This window comes from Danio rerio, chromosome 19 (genome assembly GCF_052040795.2).
Source record: "Danio rerio strain M-AB ecotype USA chromosome 19, GRCz13ab, whole genome shotgun sequence".
In the NCBI taxonomy this organism is placed as follows: domain Eukaryota; kingdom Metazoa; phylum Chordata; class Actinopteri; order Cypriniformes; family Danionidae; genus Danio; species Danio rerio.
The window spans coordinates 4,885,001-4,907,830 of NC_141039.2; the positions used below are offsets into that span (position 1 = coordinate 4,885,001).

General features: G+C 37.0%; 1 protein-coding gene across 4 annotated transcripts in view; it reads left to right on the top strand.

Moving 5' to 3' along the window:
- The window catches only part of kcnk9 (potassium channel, subfamily K, member 9), a 71,875-nt gene that overhangs the window by 8,197 nt on the left and 40,848 nt on the right, over positions 1–22,830 (top strand). For 2 of the 4 annotated variants that reach the window (XR_015516263.1, XM_087295098.1), the window contains exon 1: positions 21,667–22,182. The exons of the other annotated variants lie outside the window; for them this stretch is intronic. The gene's annotated coding sequence lies outside the window, so the exon portion shown is untranslated. Of the gene's footprint in view, positions 1–21,666; positions 22,183–22,830 lie in introns of those variants that run through there. 4 annotated transcript variants of the gene reach the window in all.

The following is a 22,830-nucleotide window of genomic DNA, read 5'->3' on the forward strand; positions in this document are numbered from 1 at the left end:
TACAAACCACATCAGCAGCTTCACTTACCTTTAAGGTACCAATATGAAAAGGCATAATTCATCCAAGAATAAAAATGTACAGCCTTAGATGAAATCAACTAAAATAAAACACACAGAATCTCTCAAAATCTCAGCAGAGGATCATAAAAAACTCTATAAACCACATCAGCAGCTTCACTTACCTTTAAGGTACCTATATAGGATAGCATAGTTCAGCCCAAAATGAAAATCTACAGCCTTAGATGAAATCACCTGAAAGAAAACACAAAGAATCTCTCAAAATTTCAGCAGAGGATCATTCAAAACTCTACAAACCACATCAGCAGCTTCACTTAAATTTAAGGTACCAATATGGAATAGCATATTGCACTCAAAAATGAAAATTTACAGCCTTCGATGAAATCAACTGAAATAAAACACACAGCATCTCTCAAAATCTCAGCAGAGGATCATAAAAAACTCTATAAACCACATCAGCAGCTTCATTTACCTTTAAGGTACCAATATGAAAAGGCATAATTCATCTAAGAATAAAAATGTACAGCCTTAGATGAAATCAACAGAAACAAAGCACAAGGAATCTCTCAAAATCTCAGCAGAGGATCATTAAAAACTCTACAAACCACACCAGCAGCTTCACTTACCTTTAAAGTACCAATATGGAAAGGCATAGTTCACCCAAAAATGAGCATTTACATCTTTAGATGAAATCAATTGAAATAAAACACACAGAATCTCTCAAAAACTCAGCAGATGATCATTACAAACTCTATAAACCACACAAGCAGATTCACTTACCTTTAAGGTACCAATATGGGATAGCATAGTTCACCCCAAAATGAAAATGTACAGCCTTAGATGAAATCAACTGAAATAAAACACAGAATCTCTCAAAATCTCAGCAAAGTGTAATTAAAAACATAACAAACCACATCAGCAACTTCACTTACCTTTAAGGTACCTATATGGGATAGCAAAGTTCTCCCAAAAATGAACATTTACAGCTTTAGATGAAATCAACTGAAATAAAACACGCAAAATCTCTCAAAATCTCAGCAGAGGATCATTAAAAACTCTACAAATCACATGAGCAACTTCACTTACCTTTAAGGTACCTATATGGGAAGGCAAGGTTGACCCAAAAATGACAATTTACAGCCTTAGATGGAATCACCTGAAACAAAACACAAAGAATCTCTCAAAATCTCAGCAGAGGATCATTAAAAACATAACAAACAACATTAGCAGCTCCACTTACCTTTAAGGTACCAATATGGAAAGGCATAGTTCACCCCAAAATGAAAATGTACTCAGTAATAATTACACAAGTGGTTCCGAATCTTTGAGCTTCACACTAAATAATATATTTTTTTAAAGAAATCTGAAAAACTGTAACCACTGAATATTCATTTTTGCGTGGACTATCCCTTTTTTAAAAGGTGAGTTTTTGTACCTTTATTTCCGAGAGCATAGTGTCAGAATTTTTCTTACTTTGTATATACAGCAATGACTGTAAAAAATATGGACGACGCGACAGCCCTTTTTCCCATTGAACGCCTTGAGGGCAAAACGCCTGCTTGACGGGCACAAACTGTCGCAAAAGACTGCTGAAATTGGAGCCAGACATGCGCAGAAGGATTGTCTGATGGAGCCAGAGGAGGAGCCGCGAAAATGAGCAGAGTCGAGCTTCCAATCAAACGCTTTATGTAAAATCAACCACGCCCCCCGAACTTCTCAGCATGTGTTTGCTGTCATATCAACACAAATGGATGTAATAACGTTCACAAATATGAGGGGTTTATATATTCAATCGCGCCAGCTCCAGGCCGCAGCGCATAACTTACTGGCGGCGTCGCGGGCTGATTCCGGCTCGCATGCGGCAGCGCCTGCTCGCTCGGCCGCCGCATCTGGCTCGATTGACTCGGGCAGGAATTGGGTAGTGAGTCCAGGCATCCGGAGTAGGTCCAGCAGAGGTAACATTAGTCAGTCTGAGCTCTAAGAGATAAGTCTCCGGCAGGCGAGAATCTAGCCGGAACTGTGTTTTGCTATCTGGGTGGCTAGGCGTGTATCAGCAAACTAATAAAGCCCGAAAAAAGCCCTGAACTTAGCGAATAAACAGTGTTCCACCAGGATCATGTATGTCAGAAACTATAGTTTACTGCTGAACTCATTTTGTCATGGTAAAATAACACAGAAATCGAATAATAACATTTCAGTCTACTTCAGTCTCCTGCCGAAGCTCAGACGCCGCGCTTTGAGAAACTGTCAATCACAGCTTTCAATCACGATGACACGCCCAGCATTAAATTACTGCTAAAAACAAACTGTTTACAAAAATGAAGATCTGTACCTATTTCAGCACAATAACCAGTGCCTTAATCGACCAGAACTATCTTTCGGGACATTTTATTGCAAGTGTAATATTTTTTTTTATTTGGGCTCAAGTCTCCTTCATTAACACGGAGCAGGCGGGCTTTATGACTTGTACTGCAGCCAGCCCCCAGGGGGCGATCTAACGGCCGAAACCTTCACTCAAACGTAGGCTTGCGGCACACTTGATATACAGTTCTAGCTGCTGGTTGCTTAATGGTGTGGTGAAGATTTTTTGGGGAAACTTTTAATACCAACAGAGCATTGTTTAATTGTTTATTCATTGTCCTGCTATGCTAATACAATACAATGTCTTGTACTGATACATAAGCATCAGACAGTATGTCTTTAACAACGAACAGATGTACTGTATTAGTGTTGATGAGAGCAGTGTGTGTGAGTGGAAATGTCAGAGTCGCCTCGAGTCTTGGTTTCTGTGGAGACTGTGTGTGTGTGTCGTGGTCATGTGTGCGGCTGTAACGCGGCATTGAGCAGATTGCACAGGTTCCACTCGCCGTGATTAATTGCTGGTAATGTTTCCACCTTCCAGAGAGGCTGAGTGCGCTTGAGTTTGTCCAGGCAGTATGTGCTGTTCCATAGAGAGACATCACGTTTTACTCACAATACACTGCCCTCAACCGCAGAGGCAGTGAAAACGATGACGTGTAGATTGAATTTCGGGAAATAATGCACTAAGCCTTACCCTACTGATATGTTTCCACTTAGTTATTATGTTGAGTGTGAATAATGTCGGACAGACAGCAGGTTTATGATAGAATCACATTTTCTTGATGGGATTAATCGGTGAAGGTTTTTATGATGCTGTAAAGGACATTCAGAAAATATGATTAGTGTTTCTTTAAACTACCTATTAAAATTTAGATGATTAAATGCAATTATTGATTTTTTTTTTTGGGGGGGGGGGGGGGGGGGGGGGCTACTTATTTGCTTTATGTTCAATCCACTTAAATTTGTAAAAAGCTGACTTAATTGACTTGTGTTGGGACAACATGAAGGAATTGTTTGGAACACAACATTTTTTACAGCGCTGATCTAAGTTAAAATAGTTAGTATGTCGATTTATTGAACTGTATATACAGTAATTGTTCAGATTTATTATAGTTACAACATTTTATTAGTTAACTGCACTTTATAAAACGATTTAATGCATTATTTTAGGCATTAAACTCAAATCTTAAGATTATTAAAAGCTTTTGAGTTGTTCATTTAGTTTAGTTAAATTTAGTTTATTTAATTGCAAAGGATGGTAAAGTACAATAAGTTTCTTTGTAATATAAAAGGCCCTGTCATACATCCGGTGCAATAAGGCTCAAGACGTGTTCGGCGCGGTTTGTAGCTATTGTCAGACCAGCGTATCTGTAATTTTCACGTTTTGCGCCACGTTGTTTAAATAACAAATCCATTTGCAGCACTTTGTGGACTCATGGGTGTGCTGGTCTAGAAAGGAGGTGTGTTAAGGCGCATTGTTGGTGCGTTGTTATTTTGAAGAGCTGAAATAGACCTGCGACATTGACCAATTATATTATATTATATTATATTATATTATATTATATTATATTATATTATATTATATTATATTATATTATATTATATTATATTATATTTATTAAAATATATTATATTATATTATATTATATTATATTATATTATATTATATTATATAAACTGTATATATTTATTATATTATATTATACTATATTATATTATTTTATATTATATTGTACTTATTATATCATATGATATTTATTCAATTTTATTATGTTATATTAAATTAAATTATATTATATTATATTATATTATATTATATTATATTATATTATATTATACTTATTACATCATATGATATATATTATATCATGTTATATTATATTATATTTATTAAAATATATTATATTCATATTATATTATATTATATTATATTATATTATATTATATTATATAAACTGTATATATTTATTATATTATATTATACTATATTATATTATATTATTTTATATTATATTGCACTTATTATATCATATGATATTTATTAAATTTTATTAAATTAAATTAAATTAAATTAAATTAAAATAAATTAAATTAAATTAAATTAAATTAAATTAAATTAAATTAAATTAAATTAAATTAAATTAAATTAAATTAAATTATATTATATTATACTTATTACATCATATGATATATATTATATCATGGTATATTATATTATATTTATTAAAATATATTATACTATATTATATTATTTTATATTATTTTGTACTTATTATATCATATGATATTTATTACATTATATTATATTATATTATATTATATTATATTATATTATATTATATTATATTATATTATATTATATTATATTATATTATATTATATTGCTCAGTGGTTAGCCTCACTGCAAGAAGGTCACTGGTTTGAGTTCTGGCCAGTTGGCAATACTGTGTGGAGTTTGCATGTTTTCCCTGTGTTTGCGTGGGTTCCCCCCGGATGCTCTGGTTTCCCCCACAATTCAAACACGTGCGCTATAGGTGAACTAAATAAACTAAATTGCCCGTAGTGTATGTGTGTGTGTGTGAATGAGTGTCTATGGGTGTTTCCCAGTACTGAGTTGCAGCTGGAATGGTATCCACTTTGTAAAACATATGCTGGATAAGTTGTCGGTTCATTCCGCTGTGGCGACCCCTAATGAATAAAGGGACTATAAAGGGATATACTGATTTAATAAATATCAGCATGTCTAGTAGATGGTCTTATTTGATTGGCATCAGCGTAATAAACTGTCCTACAATGCTGTTTAAATGCAGGGTTTTTTAGGTGCTCTGTGAAAACTGTCACGAAAAAGGTATAGAAATGTATCACCCTGACTGCATCTGCACTGATAGCACCCCGAGTTTGCTGCGAGATCTGTTGGACAAGCCAGTGTTTTGCAGAAACCTGTCATTTTGTTGGCTCTGGCTCCATCAGTGTGTCCACAAACACAAGAACGTGTCGTGTGTGATCAGCACGTAAAGCTGGTGTCAGTCTAGACCCGGAGAGCGAGTGCTAAATGAAGCCGTTAACATTAACACGGGGAGTTTTCTCTTGTCATAAAGCACGTTTGATTGCTGTAAATGTGAAGTTTTGCAGCGACGGCTTTCATCAGTGTGTGTGTGTGTGTGTGTGTCTGCGAGCATCAGTTCGCACACACACACACACACTTTTCTCTACTCGTCTCTCTGCTTCTATTTTTAGCTCAGCTCTACAAGCCCACAGTCACACGCCGCTGCTTATCCAATAAAGCCAAATCGATTTCCCACTAATTTCCGACATGCCCTGTGTATCAATAACTCACATAGACCAGCTGATGGAAGATCTATCTATCTATCTATCTATCTATCTATCTATCTATCTATCTATCTATCTATCTATCTATCTATCTATCTATCTATCTATCTATCTATCTATCTATCTATCTATCTATCTATCTATCTATCTATCTATCTATCTATCTATCTATCTATCTATCTATCTATCATCTATTCATCCATTCATCTATCTTTTAAAATTAATTCATTTTAATTAATTAATTAATTAATTAATTCATTCATTCATTCATTCATTCATTCATTCATTCATTCATTCATTCACTCACTTGTTCATTTATTCATTCCTTCATTCACTCAATCATTCAGTTAATGCTTCATTCATTCACTCACTCGTTCATTCACTCATTCATACACCCATTCACCAATCATGCATTCATGCACTCGTTCATTCACTTGTTCACTCATTCACGCACCCACTAATTAATCTATTCTCTTAACCAATGATTATTCATTCACACATTCATTCAGTCATTCATTTATGTACTTGTTTATTCACGCATTCATTTATTCATTCACCCAATTGTTAATTCATTCACTCGCTTAGTCATTCATCCTCTAACTCAGCCATACACTCATTCACCAATCATTCATTCGTGCACTTGCTCATTCATTCATTCATTCATTCATTCATTCATTCATTCATTCATTCATTCATTCATTCATTCATTCATTCATTCATTCATTCAGTCTTTCATTTATGCACTTAATCATTCAATCATTCACTTTTATTCATTCACCAAATCCTTCATTCATTTATTCATTCATTCAGTCACTTGTTCATTCATTCATTCATTCATTTATTCATTCACAACTCTTTCATTCATGAACTTGCTCATTCTTTTTTTTCTTTCTTTCTTTCTTTCTCGCATGCTTCCTTTTTCTTCTCTTCTCTTCTCTTCTGTTCTCTTCTCTTCTTTCTTTCTTACTTGGATGCTTCCTTTCTTTTCTTTCTTTCTTTCTTTCTTTCTCGCATGCTTCCTTTTTCTTCTCTTCTCTTCTCTTCTGTTCTCTTCTCTTCTTTCTTTCTTACTTGGATGCTTCCTTTCTTTTCTTTCTTTCTTTCTTTCTTTCTCGCATGCTTCCTTTTTCTTCTCTTCTCTTCTCTTCTGTTCTCTTCTCTTCTCTTCTTTCTTTTTTTCTCGCATGCTTCCTTTTTCTTTTCTTCTCTTCTCTTCTGTTCTTTTCTCTTCTCTTCTTTCTTTCTTTCTTTCTCGCATGCTTCCTTTTTTTCTCTTCTCTTCTCTTCTCTTCTTTCTTTCTTACTTGGATGTTTTCTTTCTTTTCTTTCTTTCTTTCTTTCTTTCTCTTCTCTTCTCTTCTCTTCTCTTCTTTCATTCTTTCTTTCTTTCTTTCTTGCATGCTTCCTTTCTCTTCTTTCTTTCTTTCTTTCTTTCTTTCTTTCTTTCTTTCTTTCTCGTTTTTGCTTTCCTTATACAGATCATTTGGCATCATTAGTTTATTATCTCAATGGTTATTTTAGTTAACTGTATTTGATCACATTTCTTTCTTTGTCTCTCTCTTTCTCTCTCAGTCATTGTTCTAAGCACCAGGGATGATTTGACCTTGTCTCTCTTTTTTTCGTCTCCTTTTCTTTTTCGTCTCCATCCAGTGTCTCAGATCATCATTCCGCTCACGGAGAAGAGAATCCAGCTCATTTAGTTTTCAAGTTGAATTTCAAACAATGTTAGACTGCCTTTTTTTCCACAATACCTTCTTTATTGCGTAACAGGAGCTGCACGCCAACCAGGCCATTTTTATGACTGATCTGCTTTTCAATTAACCGTCGAGCTCTTTCTCTTGCTGACTAAACATGCGCTTTCGTCCTGGGGAAAGAGATGGTGCTCCTAAAAGGCTGTTTTGTACTGTAGTGGGTTGTTATTGATGGGGTTTTGAACAGGTCAGAGTTAATGCTGAACACTGCTGTCTTCACACACCAGACAGATTCCGTGAGCTTCATCGGCGGCTCACGGGAAACACTAGTGTTCGACTGAGGTAAAATTGAACAAAAATGTAAGTTAGTGATATACACTTGTTTTGTGTGCTCTCAACAAATAAAAGAAGCCACAAATATACTTCCTATTGATCTTTCTAGCGCAATGAAGTCATTGGTCTTTGTGGAAACTGATTCAGCAGAATGTGATTGTTTACATTTTGGCTGAAATTGACTATTTTAAGCATTGATTTATTAATAGAAACATTATAGTTAAATAAATTATATGTATGTTTGTATTCTTAGTGCTTTGTTGCCTTATATTAATTTATTATTATATAAAGTTTCATTTAATTTTTGACGATTTTTAACACGTCAGGACCTAATGTCTCATCCAAAAGATGGAGCTCACTGAGCAGTAGTGGTGGGCAAAGCGAGGCTTCATGAAACACTGAAACAGTCGAAGCAAATGTGTCGAAGCTTCGAAACATTTCGAAACCCCACTCTACGGTGACACCTAGTGGTCATTTTTTATGTATTGCACTGAAGCAGCTTCAGCGAATAACAGTTGAGCAAATTGAGGCATTAAACTCCACTTTATATGCTGTAATCATCAAGTAATTTAGTGGAGTGGTTAAGGTGTCAGCCTACCATGCGGGGACAGTGGGTTCGATGCCAGACTGATACATTTTTATTTGAAATGCTTTAATACCAGTTGGTAATGCTTTGCTCTTGTATCGTTTTGTTTCAACATTGGTCTGATATCCGAATAAACAATTTGTGAATTAATATGACTTGTTTTGGTCTTAAAACAGGGTTGTTGCTAGATCAGAAACGGTGGCCTGAAGTTATCAAGAATTATTTATATTATTCATTAAATTTCCCATTTATTGTATTTTATTAATGTCTACCCAAACCCTAAACCCAACCATACTGTAAAAATATTTATTATTGTTTTACAGTGTTACAAAAATGATGCTAACTTGATGGCGTTACTGCAGCTGTATCCTATTTAGGCTGCACAAAACAGAAACGGGGATATGAGACGGGGATAATTCCTGACCTTTGCAGCCAAATGCAGATTCGCCAGGTCTCGAAACGCTTCTAAGCTGATCGATGCTTTGAATCGCTTTAGTCACGTGACCAGGTGTTTCGAAACACTTTAGTCACGTGACTTGGGTGCATTGTTTCGAAACACTTGCGCTTCGGGATCTCGTCATTGTGTCGAAACGTCTGTTTTACGTCAGCAATCCCTCCTCAGCAGTATATACTATACTTTTTCCTTTCCTTGTTACTTCCTTTCTTTAATTATTTCTTTCCTCCTTTCTTTTTTTCTATCTTGCTTTCTTTCTCTGTCTCCTCTCCCTCTGAGCTCAGAGAAGTCGACAGCACTTCTGGACACTGTTAACATAGGGCTTCCTTTTGGCACAGTACAGTTTTAACTGGCATTTGTGGATGTAACGCATCTACGCATCGTGGTACTTGAAAGTTTTCCTGAGCCCACGGGGAGTATATAGTCCCCTTCACTATACTGGGGCATTAGTACCGACACAGACCGAATGTTGAGCGCCCCCTGCTGGCCTCACTAACACCTCTTCTGGCAGCAACCTTGCTTTCCCATGAGTTCTCCCATCCAGGTTCTGACCGGGCGCAGCCCTGCTTAGCTTTAGTGGGTGACCATGTGAGAGCAGCAGAGAGCTAGCTGCCAGCTTATACTATGTTATATAATATAATATAAGTCATCCATTCATTTTAAATCATTATTAATAATTAAACATTATTAATCCGGGGTCGCCACAGCGGAATGAACCGCCAACTTATCCAGCAACTGTTTTACGCAGCGGATGCCCTTCCAGCCACAACCCATCTCTGAGAAATATAATATAAGTATTAAATGTTTTTTAGTCTATATATTTTAATAATATTTAATGCTGAAAATACGAACGCCTTAAATGAATATTAATGTCTACAGAATTTAATGTGCGAATGCTCTAGCAGACATTAGTTTCTTCAAAAGCATTACCAAGCCTGTTCATGCGTGAAGGATTGTTGCAGTGCATGCTGGGACACATGTGTCGGCATGAATAAAACATTGTGTGCTTTCCGAGGTGGATTATAACATGTGTGAAGCAGGTCAACACGACTCTGCGGTGTATGTCTGCACATAAACACATGCTCAATTGCAGAACTCAGCCATATGAAGGTTATATGTGCGGTTTAGCAGCGTCAGATCATCTGGCATTACATTATTCATAGATCTGTGTGTCACAGGGAAATTATCATCTCTTCATAAACAGAAGCTGCAGTTTGATTGACAGTTCTCAATGACTCTTGACATTGGCGCTAATATTACATTTATTGAATAATGATGAGATGGTCTTAAAGGGAAAGTTCATTTAAAAATGAGAATTTACTCGCTGTTTACTCAGCCTCAAGTGCTTGCAAACCTTTCTTCTGTTGAACACAAAGGAAGATATTTTGAAGAATGCAGAAAACATGTAACCATTGAATACTTTTGTTGAAGGAAAAAAATACACTATCTGACAAAAGTCTTGTCGTCGATACCTATTATAAGAGCAACAAATAATTTCTTGACTTCTAGTTGATCATTTGCAAAAGTGGCAGAAGGTAGATTTTTCAGATGAATTGTATCCCAATCATCACAAATACTGCAGACGACCTACTGAAACCAGCATGGACCCAAGATTCTCATAGAAATCTGTCAAGTTTGGTGAAGAAAAAGTCTTGGAAAAGTCTGTGAAACTCACAGACATTTAAAACAAGGATACGTAAATGATTAAGGAATTACAAAATTGGTTTGGGGGCGGTGTTATTATAATAACAAAATAATTATTACAAATTAATTAATCAAATTTGGAATAACTGATTTAAAATGATATATATATATAAATTGTCTTAATTTAGTAGTAGTAGTAGTAGTAGTAGTAATAATAATAATAATAATAATAATAATAATAAATTATCACAAATCATTTAATAAAATATGAATTAACTGATAATATATATATATATATATATATATATATAATGCTAATGTAATAATAATATTAATAATAATAATAATAATAATAAGTCACAAATTAATTAATTCAATCTGAATTAAATTATTAAAACTCATATATTATTATTGTTAATGTAATAATGATAATAATAAAGTATCACAAATTAATTAATTAAATCTGAATTAACTGATTAACACTGATATATATTAATTATGTTAAAGTAATACTACTAATACTACTACTACTACTATTAATAATAATAATAATAATAATAATAATAATAATAAATCACGAATTAATAAATTAAATATGAATTAACTGATTAAAACGGATATATATTAATTCTGCAAATGTAATTAAGTAGCACTTTAAAACAACGTTCCACTACTTAATATAAGCTAATAATACACAGCATTTAAGCAGTTGTACTTTGGCATTTATTAATGCGTTTTTAAAACCCAAAGTTTTAAAGTTTTAAAAGTTTTAAACCTTAACAATAACTAACGCATAAAAATAGACAGGTACTTAAATATTATAAATGTATTGTTCATGAACTGGAAAAACACTTTTGGTTTGATTATTTATGATTATTTGCTCCCAAAATCTCTCTGAAAATCGGTTTCTCTTGTAAAATATTGAATAACATAAACACAGATAGAGATATGTACTGCACGCACATTTCTACTATTCACTTCTGGCATGTTCATTCTCTCACAGGTGGGAAACGAAGGTATTTAAAGCTCATTAGCAGTGTGTGTGTGTGTGTGTGTGTGTGTGTGTGTGTGTGTGTGTGTGTGTGTGTGTGTGTGTGTGTGTGTTTGTGGCAGTTGGACTCAATCTGCTAAGTGGGAGGAAGATACTAGAGGCGGTGTTGAGATTCATTTAGATAATGACACATTATCCTCTGCTTTTTTCCCTCCTCATGGTGATGTTCTATCTTTACCTTACGCTCAGCAAGAATGCAGAATCCCTTTAGCATATCTACCCGTAATATCATAACCGATTTGTTTGCTGCATCTTTGATCGATGCAAATGACTTCAGCTTCATTCAGAGGGACACGTGCGCCGCCAGATCGCTTTGCAGGATTAAAAAGATTATGATAATGAGCTGGAGGTTTTTTTTTTTTTTTTGGATAAAACACAGCGTTTGATTATAAAAAAAGAGAGAGAGACAGGCAGTGGAATTCATTCACTGTACATTGTTGAGGATAATCAATTTGGGAGTTAGAATCAGTACAAGCCGAGAGTGAATGAATTAAAGATTTAATTACAGGGCGTTTCATAAAGGCTGTGATCTGTTTCAAGCGATGAATATTGGATATATGATATATACAGATATATACACTTTTTTTTCCTGTGAATAATATTTCTAAAGGAGATGTAAACATGGAATTCAACCAGATTTTGGTAAAAACCCAAACAATAGAAGCATAAAAATAAAACAAAACAAAACCTTAATATCTAAAAAAAATGAGTTATGAGTAACAACAATGAAAAGACACAAGGAGAAAGTACTGAGTTACTGAAATGTATTTGATACTGTGTGTAAAAGGCTTTTTTTTTGGTGATGCCAGCTTAAAGACGCCTCTCATATGGAGAATGAAGTCACATTCAATGCTCAGCTGTGATTCTTTCACAGAGTGTAAAAATGGTGATGATCTTGTCTATCAAATGTGAGCTTTATTTTGTATTCTCTATTGGATTCAAGTCAGGTGATTGGCTGGGCCATTCTACAGCTTGATTTTCTTTTTCTGAAAGCATTTGAGAGCTACCTTGGGTGTGTTTTGGATTATTGTCTTGCTAAAACGTCCCCTCTGGTGTCATCTTCATCCGGTGGCGATTCTAGGGGAGGGGTAGGGGGGCGTGCCCCCATGTCAACAAGCTTGCCCCCCCCCCCCCCCCCATCCCCCCAACCCCCCCCCCCCCTCCCCCCCCCCCCCCTCCCCCTCTCTGGCCCCTCTACATTTGAAATTCAGTCAGCAATAGCCCACTGTCTAGCTGGTGTATTTGCATACAGCGATCTGATTGGCTGACCCTTCCGTCAGCGCTTGAAAAGTTGAGCTAGTCCCGACTTCTGCAGCGAGCAACGTCTCTGAAGCAGCGCCGACGGATCCACAATGCAGTTCGGCAACGCCTGACGTCACCCATTCAAAGTGAATGGGAAGCGTTGATGCTGACAGTCAGTGTCTGGCACTTGCTCTTTCTGCTTTCGCATTCGCTCTCTCTGTCAGTGACGGTGCTGCGCACATCAGTTCCCTCAGAAGTTAACCCCCAAATTGACACAGGTAATAAAAATATTCAACTTCATTCAGGGACATAGCAGACATTTTAAAAAGTGAGGGGGACGGCTGAATGAGATGCAAAAGTTTACATTCATATAATTATTAATCACCTGTTTCTAAAAGATCTGGCTCCAAAAGTGAGGGGGACATATCCATCTGCACCAATCCCCCCACCACTACTATTTTTCAGCAAACTCCAATGACTTATTATTATTTATAAACTGTGTTTTCTTGTGTTTTGGTCAACATGATCTACTGTACAATCCATAGTGTGTTGATATTTAAAAAGAATTTTAAAAAGTTGTCTTGTCCGAATAGGGCTTATTTGTATGACAGAATTATTTTCTTTTTTTTAGATATTTCCCAAATGATGTTTAACATAGCAACACATTTTTCACAGTATTTCCTATGATATTTTGATGAAGTCTTTTGTTTTATTTTGGCTAGAATGAAAGCCGTTTTTTTTTTTTTTTTTGGAAACGATTTTAAGGTCAATATTATTAGCCCCCTTAAGCTATTTTTGTTTTTCCGATTGTCTACAGAATAAACCACTTTTAAACAATGACTTGCCTGTAATTAACCTAATGAACCTAGTTGAGCTTTTAAATGTCACTTTAAGCTGAATACAAGCTTCTTGAAAATGATCTAGTCCAAGCATGTCCAAGCATGTCCAAACTCCTGCAAAGTTTAGATCCAACCCCAATCAGGAACACCTGGGCTAGCTAATCAAGCTCTTACTAGGCTTTCTTGAAACGTCTTTGCAGGTGTGTTGAAGCAAGTTGAAGCTAAAATCTGCAGGACACCGGCCCTCTAGGACCGAGTTTGGACATCCCTGATCTATAGTCAAATATTATTTACTGTCATCATGGCAAAGAGAAAATAAATCAGTTGTTAGAAATGAGTTATTAAAACTATTATGTTTAGAAATGTGTTACATTTATTTTCTTTCTATTCAACAGAAATTGGGAAAAAAATATAGAGGGGCTTATAATTCTGACTTCAACTGTTTATGTTAGCAGATAGTGTTGTAAAAGCTATTAGAAGTCCTCTAAATCAAAACCAGAATCATTTAAAATAGCATAAAATAGTAAAATTCACCTCAAAACGACATTAGAAGGAGTGTCTCGTTCTCTTAAGCCAGAAGGGTTTGACTTGTTGGTTAATGATGGTGCTTTTAGATCCCGACCCAGTGAGAGTGACAGTATCTTATACAAACGTAGCGATGTTGAGCTAGTAATTAAATAATGAAGTGATTCTAATTAAACTAATTAAAGTGTCTAGACAAGGGTCATGGCAGCAGAAATCAAGCTAATGGGGGCTTGGGTGGTAGAGGATCTTGTGTGCAGAGCGGAGGAGTTCATGTTTAATGGTACAGGATGTTCAGATGTCATGCTTACACACGGGGAATTAACCCATTGATAGCTTTAAGTTTTTTTTTAGGATACTGGAAACTTGCTTTTATTGTATTAATTGAATAAGAGAATCGTTTGCTGGAAACTTACTCTTACTGAATCATTTGAATCAGAGAATTGTTTACTTTGAAACTTGATCTTTGATGAATCATTTGAATCGGAGAATCATTTGCTAGAAACTTGGTCATAATGAATCATTTGAATCAGGGAATTGTTTGCTGGAAATTTACTCTTACTGAATCATTTAAATCAGAGATGTTTAACGGCAACTTGCTTTTACTTGATCATTTGAATGAGAGAATTGTTTGCTAGAAACTGGTTCCTATTGAATCATTTGAATCAGAGACTTGTTTGCTGGAAACTCACTCTTACTCACTCATTCATTTATTTTCTTGTCGGCTTAGTCCCTTTATTAATCCGGGTTGCCACAGCGGAATAAACCGCCAACTTATCCAGCAAGTTTTACACAGCGGATGCCCTTCTAGCCGCAACCCATCTCTGGGAAACATTTACACACTCATTCACACACACACTCATACACTACGAACAATTTTGCCCACCCAATTCACCTGTACCGCATGTCTTTGGACTGTGGGGGAAACCGGAGCACCCAGGGGAAACCCACGTGAATGCAAGGAGAGCATACAAACTCCACAAAGCAACACCAACTGAGCCGAGGTACGAACCAGTGACCCAGCGACCTTATTGCTGTGAGGTGACAGCACTACCTTCTGCGCCACCGCATTGCCCTCACTCTTACTGAATCATTTAAATTAGAGATGTTTAATGGCAACTTGCTCTTACTTGATCATTTGAATCAAAGAATCGTTTCTAAAATCGCCTTTTGCTGGATCAATTGAATCAGTGAATCGTTTGCTAGAAACTGGTTCCTACTGAATCAGTTGAATCAGATAAATGTTTGCTAGAAACTGGCTTTTATTGAATCATTTTAATCAGAGAATCGTTTGCTGGAAACTCACTCTTACTGAATCATTTGAATCAGAGAATCGTTTGCTGAAAACTCCCTCTTACTGAATCATTTGAATCAGAGATTTTTTTACTGAAAACTTGCTGTTACCATTTGATTCAGAGAATCATTTGCTGGAAACTTGCTCTCACTGATTCATTTGAATCAGATAATAGTTTGCTGCAAACCTGCCCTAGATGAATCATTTAGATCTATGAATCATTAACTATAAACTTATAGATTATCATTGGTTTGCGGGCATGCAAGAGTCTCTATGCATTTGCGGGAGACTCCCGGAACTTTCAGGAGACTTGGGATGTCTGTAAATCAGAGAATAGTTTGCTGGAAACGTACTCTTGCTGAATAATTTGAAACAGATAATTGTTTGCTGGAAAATAACTCTTACTGAATCATTTGAATGAGAGAATAATTTGCCAGAAACTCACTCTTACTGAATCATTTGAATTAGGGAATCATTTGCCAGAAACTCACTCTTAGCTACTGAATCATTTGAATCAGAGAATTATTTGCCAGAAACTCACTCTTACTGAATCATTTGAATTAAAAGAATCATTTGCCAGAAACTCACTCTTACTGAATCATTTGAATTAGAGAATCATTTGCCAGAAACTCACTTCTAATGGCTCATTTGAATTAGAGAATCATTTGCCAGAAACTCACTTCTAATGGCTCATTTGAATTAGAGAATCATTTGCCAGAAACTCACTCTTAATGGATCATTTGAATTAAAAGAATCATTTGCCAGAAACTCACTCTTAATGGATCATTTGAATTAGAGAATCATTTGCCAGAAACTCACTCTTACTGAATCATTTGATTTAGAGAATAATTAACTGTGGATTGGCTAAAAACATAACTTGAATCACTGAGTTGTTGATTCAAGAACAAACACGAACATAACTGTCCAGATCACATATTAATTCAGTGTGATTTGTGAATCGATTTAACAGGTTCACTCACAAGATTCACCTTGTCCGTGAATCAGACACTGCTACAAAACTTTTGTATTGCAGTGAATTGCAAAATAAAGTACAGATACTTATAAAATGCAGTGAATTAAGGAAGTAAAAATATTGAATTGCCATATACCACATGCCTTGTAGTCATGCTAATAAACGTTAGCAAGTTATTTTGGACTGTTGTTGATATATCTGTTCAGTCATGTATAATTGGGTCTGTTTATCAGAAAGTGTATGAGTTTCTCCCTAATGTGATGCGATCTCAGCTCTGCAGCTTATCAGGAGACCGTTTTTCCATCACAACCTTTTCCGATGAACTCATAAAACATTCAGCGCACCAGTAGCCTAGCATCAAAAAGTACTTTTTATCAATAAATCATTGACGCGAAGCAGTCCTTTCCCTTAAATATTGATCTGAACATGCCATAAAGTTTTCCACACGTGAATTCGCCCTTGTGTGTGTGACTGGAGGTTGTTTTACGTTAGCGGATTTGTGTGTAATGCGAATGGAGTGTGTGGACTTCATTATTATTCATAGCTGTGCGAGAATTTCAAATTGTGTTTTAAAAGTTTTATACGGCGGATGATTAAAGCATGATGTATTAATGACTTTATTAGAGGGCACGGCTTTCATAATAAATTGACAAAGAGAAGCTGGTCTCCTCTTGTTTTCTCCATATCTAATCTTTCTCACCATCGTCTCCTTTAGTCTCTTGTTTTAGCGGCCTCAGCTCATGGAGAGACTCAGACATATTGATCTATGAAGTTAATATCTCACCTCCTTTTATTTTTTCATCTCCTCTATAATTCTTTTCTCCCCGTGAGTCAGCATAACTAATCTTTGGCTCTGTTCCTCATCTTCGGCTCTTTGTTTTTTCATCCAGCATGAGGTCTGCTTGTCGACTGACGTCCTGATGCTTCCCCGTTGAGTAACAATAAAGTGGAGCAGGTGTTGGTGATGTCATTTCCTGCTGGGGATTGTGTGTTTAATGGAAGATTTGTTCCCAGAAATCGTTTCTGGTGTCCTTGCACGGCAAAATATTACACAAGAAAATGAACTCATATTCTGCATTCGACAAACTTGGTTTAAGTAATGTCTGTGATTATTAATATTCCACACTTAAACTTTATATTAATTATTATAGTATTAGTCAAGGTGAGGCAGTGGCGCAGTAGGTAGTGCTGTTACCTCACAGCAAGAAGGTCGCTGGTTTGAATCTCGGCTCAGTTGGCGTTTCTGTGTGGAGTTTGCATGTTCTCTCTGCCTTCGCGTGGGTTTCTTCCGGGTGCTTTGGTTTCCCCCACAGTCCAAAGACATTTGGCGCAGGTGAATTGGGTAGGCTAAAATTGTCCGTAGTGTATGAGTGTGTGTGTGAATGTATGGATTCTTGAGACACAAAAGACGTATCTTAAATCTTAAAAAGGGGGTTAAATAGGTTCCATTTAAGTGCAGTATATTAGTTTTCAGTGAACTGTTCCTTTAAAATAATAAAAAATTATAAGCTTGTGAAACACAACCCTTGTGAACTTCAATAGATGTGGCTGTGCTAGCGTAAAACGATGTTGATATTACATGCTTCTTCTCCAGCAAGGATTGTATTGCATTTGCGCGTCAGCATCAGAAAAGACAGTTTCGTCTCTCCTGAGGATTTTTTCTGCCTCTTTTATGTTCTTATATTCTCCGGCTCTCGCTTGACATCTCAGCAACAGGTCTCGGTAACTTCATTGTGTCTTCCGGGAGCGATTCGCCAAGGAAATACAACAGTTTAGAGGCCACACAGAAAGAGACGGATAACAAGGATGACAAAGAAATCACTACGCTGGTCAGAAAAGCTCTCTAAAAGGAGAGTCTTGCAGATGATTATGTCCTGTGCATGAGTGAGACAATTCATTCATTTATTTTCCTTCGGCTTAGTCTATATTTCAGAGGTCGCCACAGTGAAATGAACAAACAATTCCAGCATTTGTTTAACACAGCGGATGCCCTTCCAGCCGCAACCCAGTATTGGGAAACACCCATGCACATTCATACACACACTCATACACTATGGACAATTTAGCTTATCCAATTCACCTATAGCGCATGTCTGAGGGGGAAACCGGAGCACCCGGAGGAAACACACTTCAACGCAGGGAGAACATGCAAACTCCACACAGTAATGACAACTGACCCAGCTGGGGCTTGAACCCTTGAACCAGTGACCTTTTTGCTGTGACTAGACAGTGCTAACCACTGAGCCTCCTAGACTGAGGCAGTCATATAGCTAAAAGTAACTGCATGTGCAGTAGAATAGAAGGCCAGTGTGTGGTATTTTATGGTAAATCTGCAGTAATTGAGCTGTTCATTCATTCATTTTCTTTTCAGCTTAGTCCCTTTAATCTGGGGTCACCACAACGGAATGAACCGCCAACATGTAATTGAGCTGTCTCTTGCCTAATTGCTGTTATCATTCAAGCACAGTTTTAGTTTGTTGTTGACTAAACAGCTCCGTCTACAGTTTAGAGGACGCTAGTGTGTGTGTGGGAGTGTGTGTGACATCTGTGGTTAAATGCATTTTGGCAGGACGGCCCCCTGTTTTAAATAGACTGCTTTTGCAGAGAGATGCGATAAAGTGATTGCGCTGCTTTCATGAATGCCTTTTGCGTAGTAATCATTTGTGCAGCGTTCTTGGTGTTGTTTTGTTTTAATTAATAAATTGTTTCAGAGTCATTTTAGTCGCTAAGTGTAGAAAGAGAAAGAAAAAATTTAAAGCACATTTTAACAACATTCATATGTAAGTAAGAAAGAGAGAGTTAGTGTGTGTGTGTGTGTGATTGAGTAAGAGAAAGTTAGTGAGAGTACACTCACCGGCCACTTTATTAGGTACATCTGACTAGCACTAGGTTGGACTCCGTTTTGCCCTCAGAACTGCCTTAATAGATTTAACAAGCTACTGGAAATATTCCTCAGAGATTTTGTTCCATATTGACATGATAGAATCATGCAGTTGCTGCAGATTTTTTGGCTGCACATCCATGATGTGAATCTCTCGTTCCACAACATCCCAATGGTGCTCTATTGGATTGAGATCTGGTGACTGTGGAGGCCATTTGAGGACAGTGATCTCATTGTCATGTTCAAGGAACCAGTCTGAGATGATTCGGGTGTTAGGACATGGGGCGTAACCCTGTTGGAAGTAGCCCAGCAGGTACACTACATCACAAGACGTTAATATTAGGTTAGATTTAGGTCATGACGTCAGGTGACCAAAAGTCAATGTCTAGCCACCATCTAAGGACAGCTTTATTTTGACGTCCAATAATGACGACAAATTACATTGATATTTGGTTGATTTTAGGTTGTGTTGGAAAGTGACCAAAATTCAACGTCTGATAGATGTAATAGTGGTAACATCTACGCAATGTCAAGGTGTAACATGATTAAACATTGATATTTGGTTGATTTTAGGTTGGAGATTGATGTTGGCCTGACGTTGGGTTCTGACGTCAACCCGATTTCCATTTCCAAACAAAATCCTACATCCTCATGATGTTGGGGTACAAAGTCAATATGAGTCATGTTGATTGACTGTACCTGCAGGGAGCCATCAGAAGATGTGGTCTTCTGCTGCTGTAGCCCTTCTACCTCAAGGTTAGACGTGTATTTTAATCAGAGATGCTCTTCTGCAGACCTCCATTGTAACGAGTGCTTATTTGAGTTACTGTTGCCTTTCTATCAGCTGTAACCAGTCTAGCCATTCTCCTCTGACCTCTGGCATCAACAAGGCATTTGCACCCACAGGACATCACTCAGAGCTTCAGGTCCCCACGTGGCATGCATTTTAGAAACTAAAAAACACTTATTTTCAGTTATTATTTAAAAAAAAGACCTTAAAAGAAATGTGTGTGAATTTAGTTTCTTTAAAATGAGCAGAAACTCTGATCCCCTCTTGGCCAGTATAGAGCAACAGTCCCCTCTTAGTAATGTGTGTGTGTTAAAGTGTAAAGGGGTCATAATCAGCTCAGCCACAGTGTTTTTCTTTCTGTCTCCGGATCAGCGTTGTGTGTCTTACACACAGCGAGCTGCAGGTTCACATCTATACACAGTCTATAAATACCCGGCGTCTGATGTGCACAACTGTGAGATCGGCTTGAGCTCGGTGCCATTTAACCGATGTCTCTGTTAAATTTGACAAGATATCAGTGTGTGATCATTAGGGCTGTGAGGCTTCGTCCGCTCAGCTCATCTTCCACACAGCGGTCCCTTTACTCTCAGATTTTTATTCATTCAGCTATTCTTCTAAGTTATGAATTCATCCCGGTTCAATTGTGTTGTTTTTTTTTTCTAACAATACTACAATATATACGCTTTGAATTGAATAGTGTATTCAAGCAGGCCTTCAGGGATTTGTGGTTAAAGCGTTTGTACAGTGCAGCCGGAAAGTATTCATAGCGCCTCACGTTTTTGTTGTTGTTTTATGTAACAGCCTTATTCCAAAATGGATTAAATTAATTTATTTTCTCAAAATTCTACACACAATACCCCGTAATGACGATGTGAAAAAAAAAGAGTTTTTGAAATTGTTGTAAATTTATTAAAAATAAAAACCCTGAAAAATCACATGTACACAAGTATTCACAGCCTTTGCTCAATACTTTGTTGATGCACCTTTGGCAGCATTACAGCCTCAAGTCTTTATGAATATGATGCCACAAGCTTGGCACACCTGTCTTTGGGAATTTTTTGCCCATTCCTCTTCGCAGTACCTCTCAAGCTCTGTCAGGTTGGATGGGAAGCGAAGGTATACAGCCATTTTCAGATCTCTCCAGAGATGTTCAATAGGATTTAGGTCTGGGCTCTGGCTGGGCCACTCAAGGACATTCACCGAGTTGTTATGAAGCCACTCCGTTGATATTTTTATTGCTGGTCCTGCTGGAAGATGAACCGTCACCCCAGTCTGACGTCAAGAGCACTCTGAAGCAGGTCTTCATTCAGGATGTCTCTGTATATTTCTGCATTCATCTTTCCCTCTATCCTGACTAGTCTTCCAGTTCCTGCTGGAAAATCCCATCAGCATGAAAAAGGATTAGTTGACTTAACTTTAAAAAGTGAGAAACCCTGTTGCTTTTAAAGGGATTAGTTGACTTTACTTAAAGGGCCATGAAACCCCCTCGTTTCAGCAGGGTGTTTTCACACCTCTACTTTGGAAAAAGTCAGAAAAGTGGGCGTGTCCAGCTCTGTTTAGGGGGGAGTGTCGGAGGAACTAAAGTGGGAGGGTGTGGGAGTGTCTATTTGGGCACGCGCGAGTTTTAGAGCCAAAATACACACACAGTAGAAAGTGAGGGTGTTTAACCTACATGGACATCTGTAGTCGAACTATTTGCCAAATTATTAAATGTTGGACTTTAACTGCAGTTTGGCTCTTTGATTCAGGGAATTCAGTCATGCCCCTCGCGACAAACAAGATATTTGATTCGAGGAGCTGCTGTAAGCGTGTATTTTTCATGGAATGTTTGATACCGCACGGCGAATGAGAGAAAAAAAACCTCTGCATTTCCCAGAAACTTAGATGCACACAGCAGGTAGCGTCAGAAAGCCGCGTGTGTTATTCCGGTCACAAAATACGGTAAAAACCCTACACGAGGTCAAAGTTTGGTTGTGGTGCTAACATGTTTACACTCGGTGCAATGGTTAACTTAGTTCGATACGAACAAACTGAATAAACAAAGAGCACTAGTCGCTCACTTACCAAATCTGTAGAGACAGGACAATCACCAGCAACTAGAGCCGCATCTTTATTAAGAGGAGACTACAAGCGAATCCGGATCCCAGCGTTTGCAGATGAGAACAGCTCTCAGGTAAACAATGTTTCTCCTTAGACACGTAAGTTATTGTTGTCGAGCGTTGCGTACACTGTTAATCCACACGTGACTCCAGATGAGCTCCCACTGAGAGAAAATGAAAACAAAACTTAACGGCAGCAAACTATAAAAGCAACACTTCACACTTGTTTTGCCAACACAACGTGGCGTCTCTGTCGTGTAAACACGGTGACACTAATGAATATTAATGAAGTTGCACAATAGAGCGCGCTGATTGGTTCGAACCAAGCCTTACTCATGCTTTAATGCATCACACTGTAAGATGTAATAAGACACACTCTGGCACAGATGCCCAGTCTGCACGCTGGAATACACGCTATTATGTCATGACCGTGACGCAGCTTCAAAAATTCGTTTTAAACCGGAAGTACGAATTTGCTTGAAATAACGCAAAAACAACCAATTTACACTTTTTAGTGAAATATAGGTGTCCTAATAGTGTTTTTAGCAGTGTGGGACACATATATGACTGTCAACAGCTCAAAAAATGTGTTTTGGTGTTTCGTGACCCTTTAAAAAAGTGAGAAACCCTGTTTCTTTTAAAGGGATTAGTTGACTTTACTTAAAAAATTGAGTAACCCTGTTGCTTTTATAGTGATTACTTGACATAACTTAAAAAGTAAG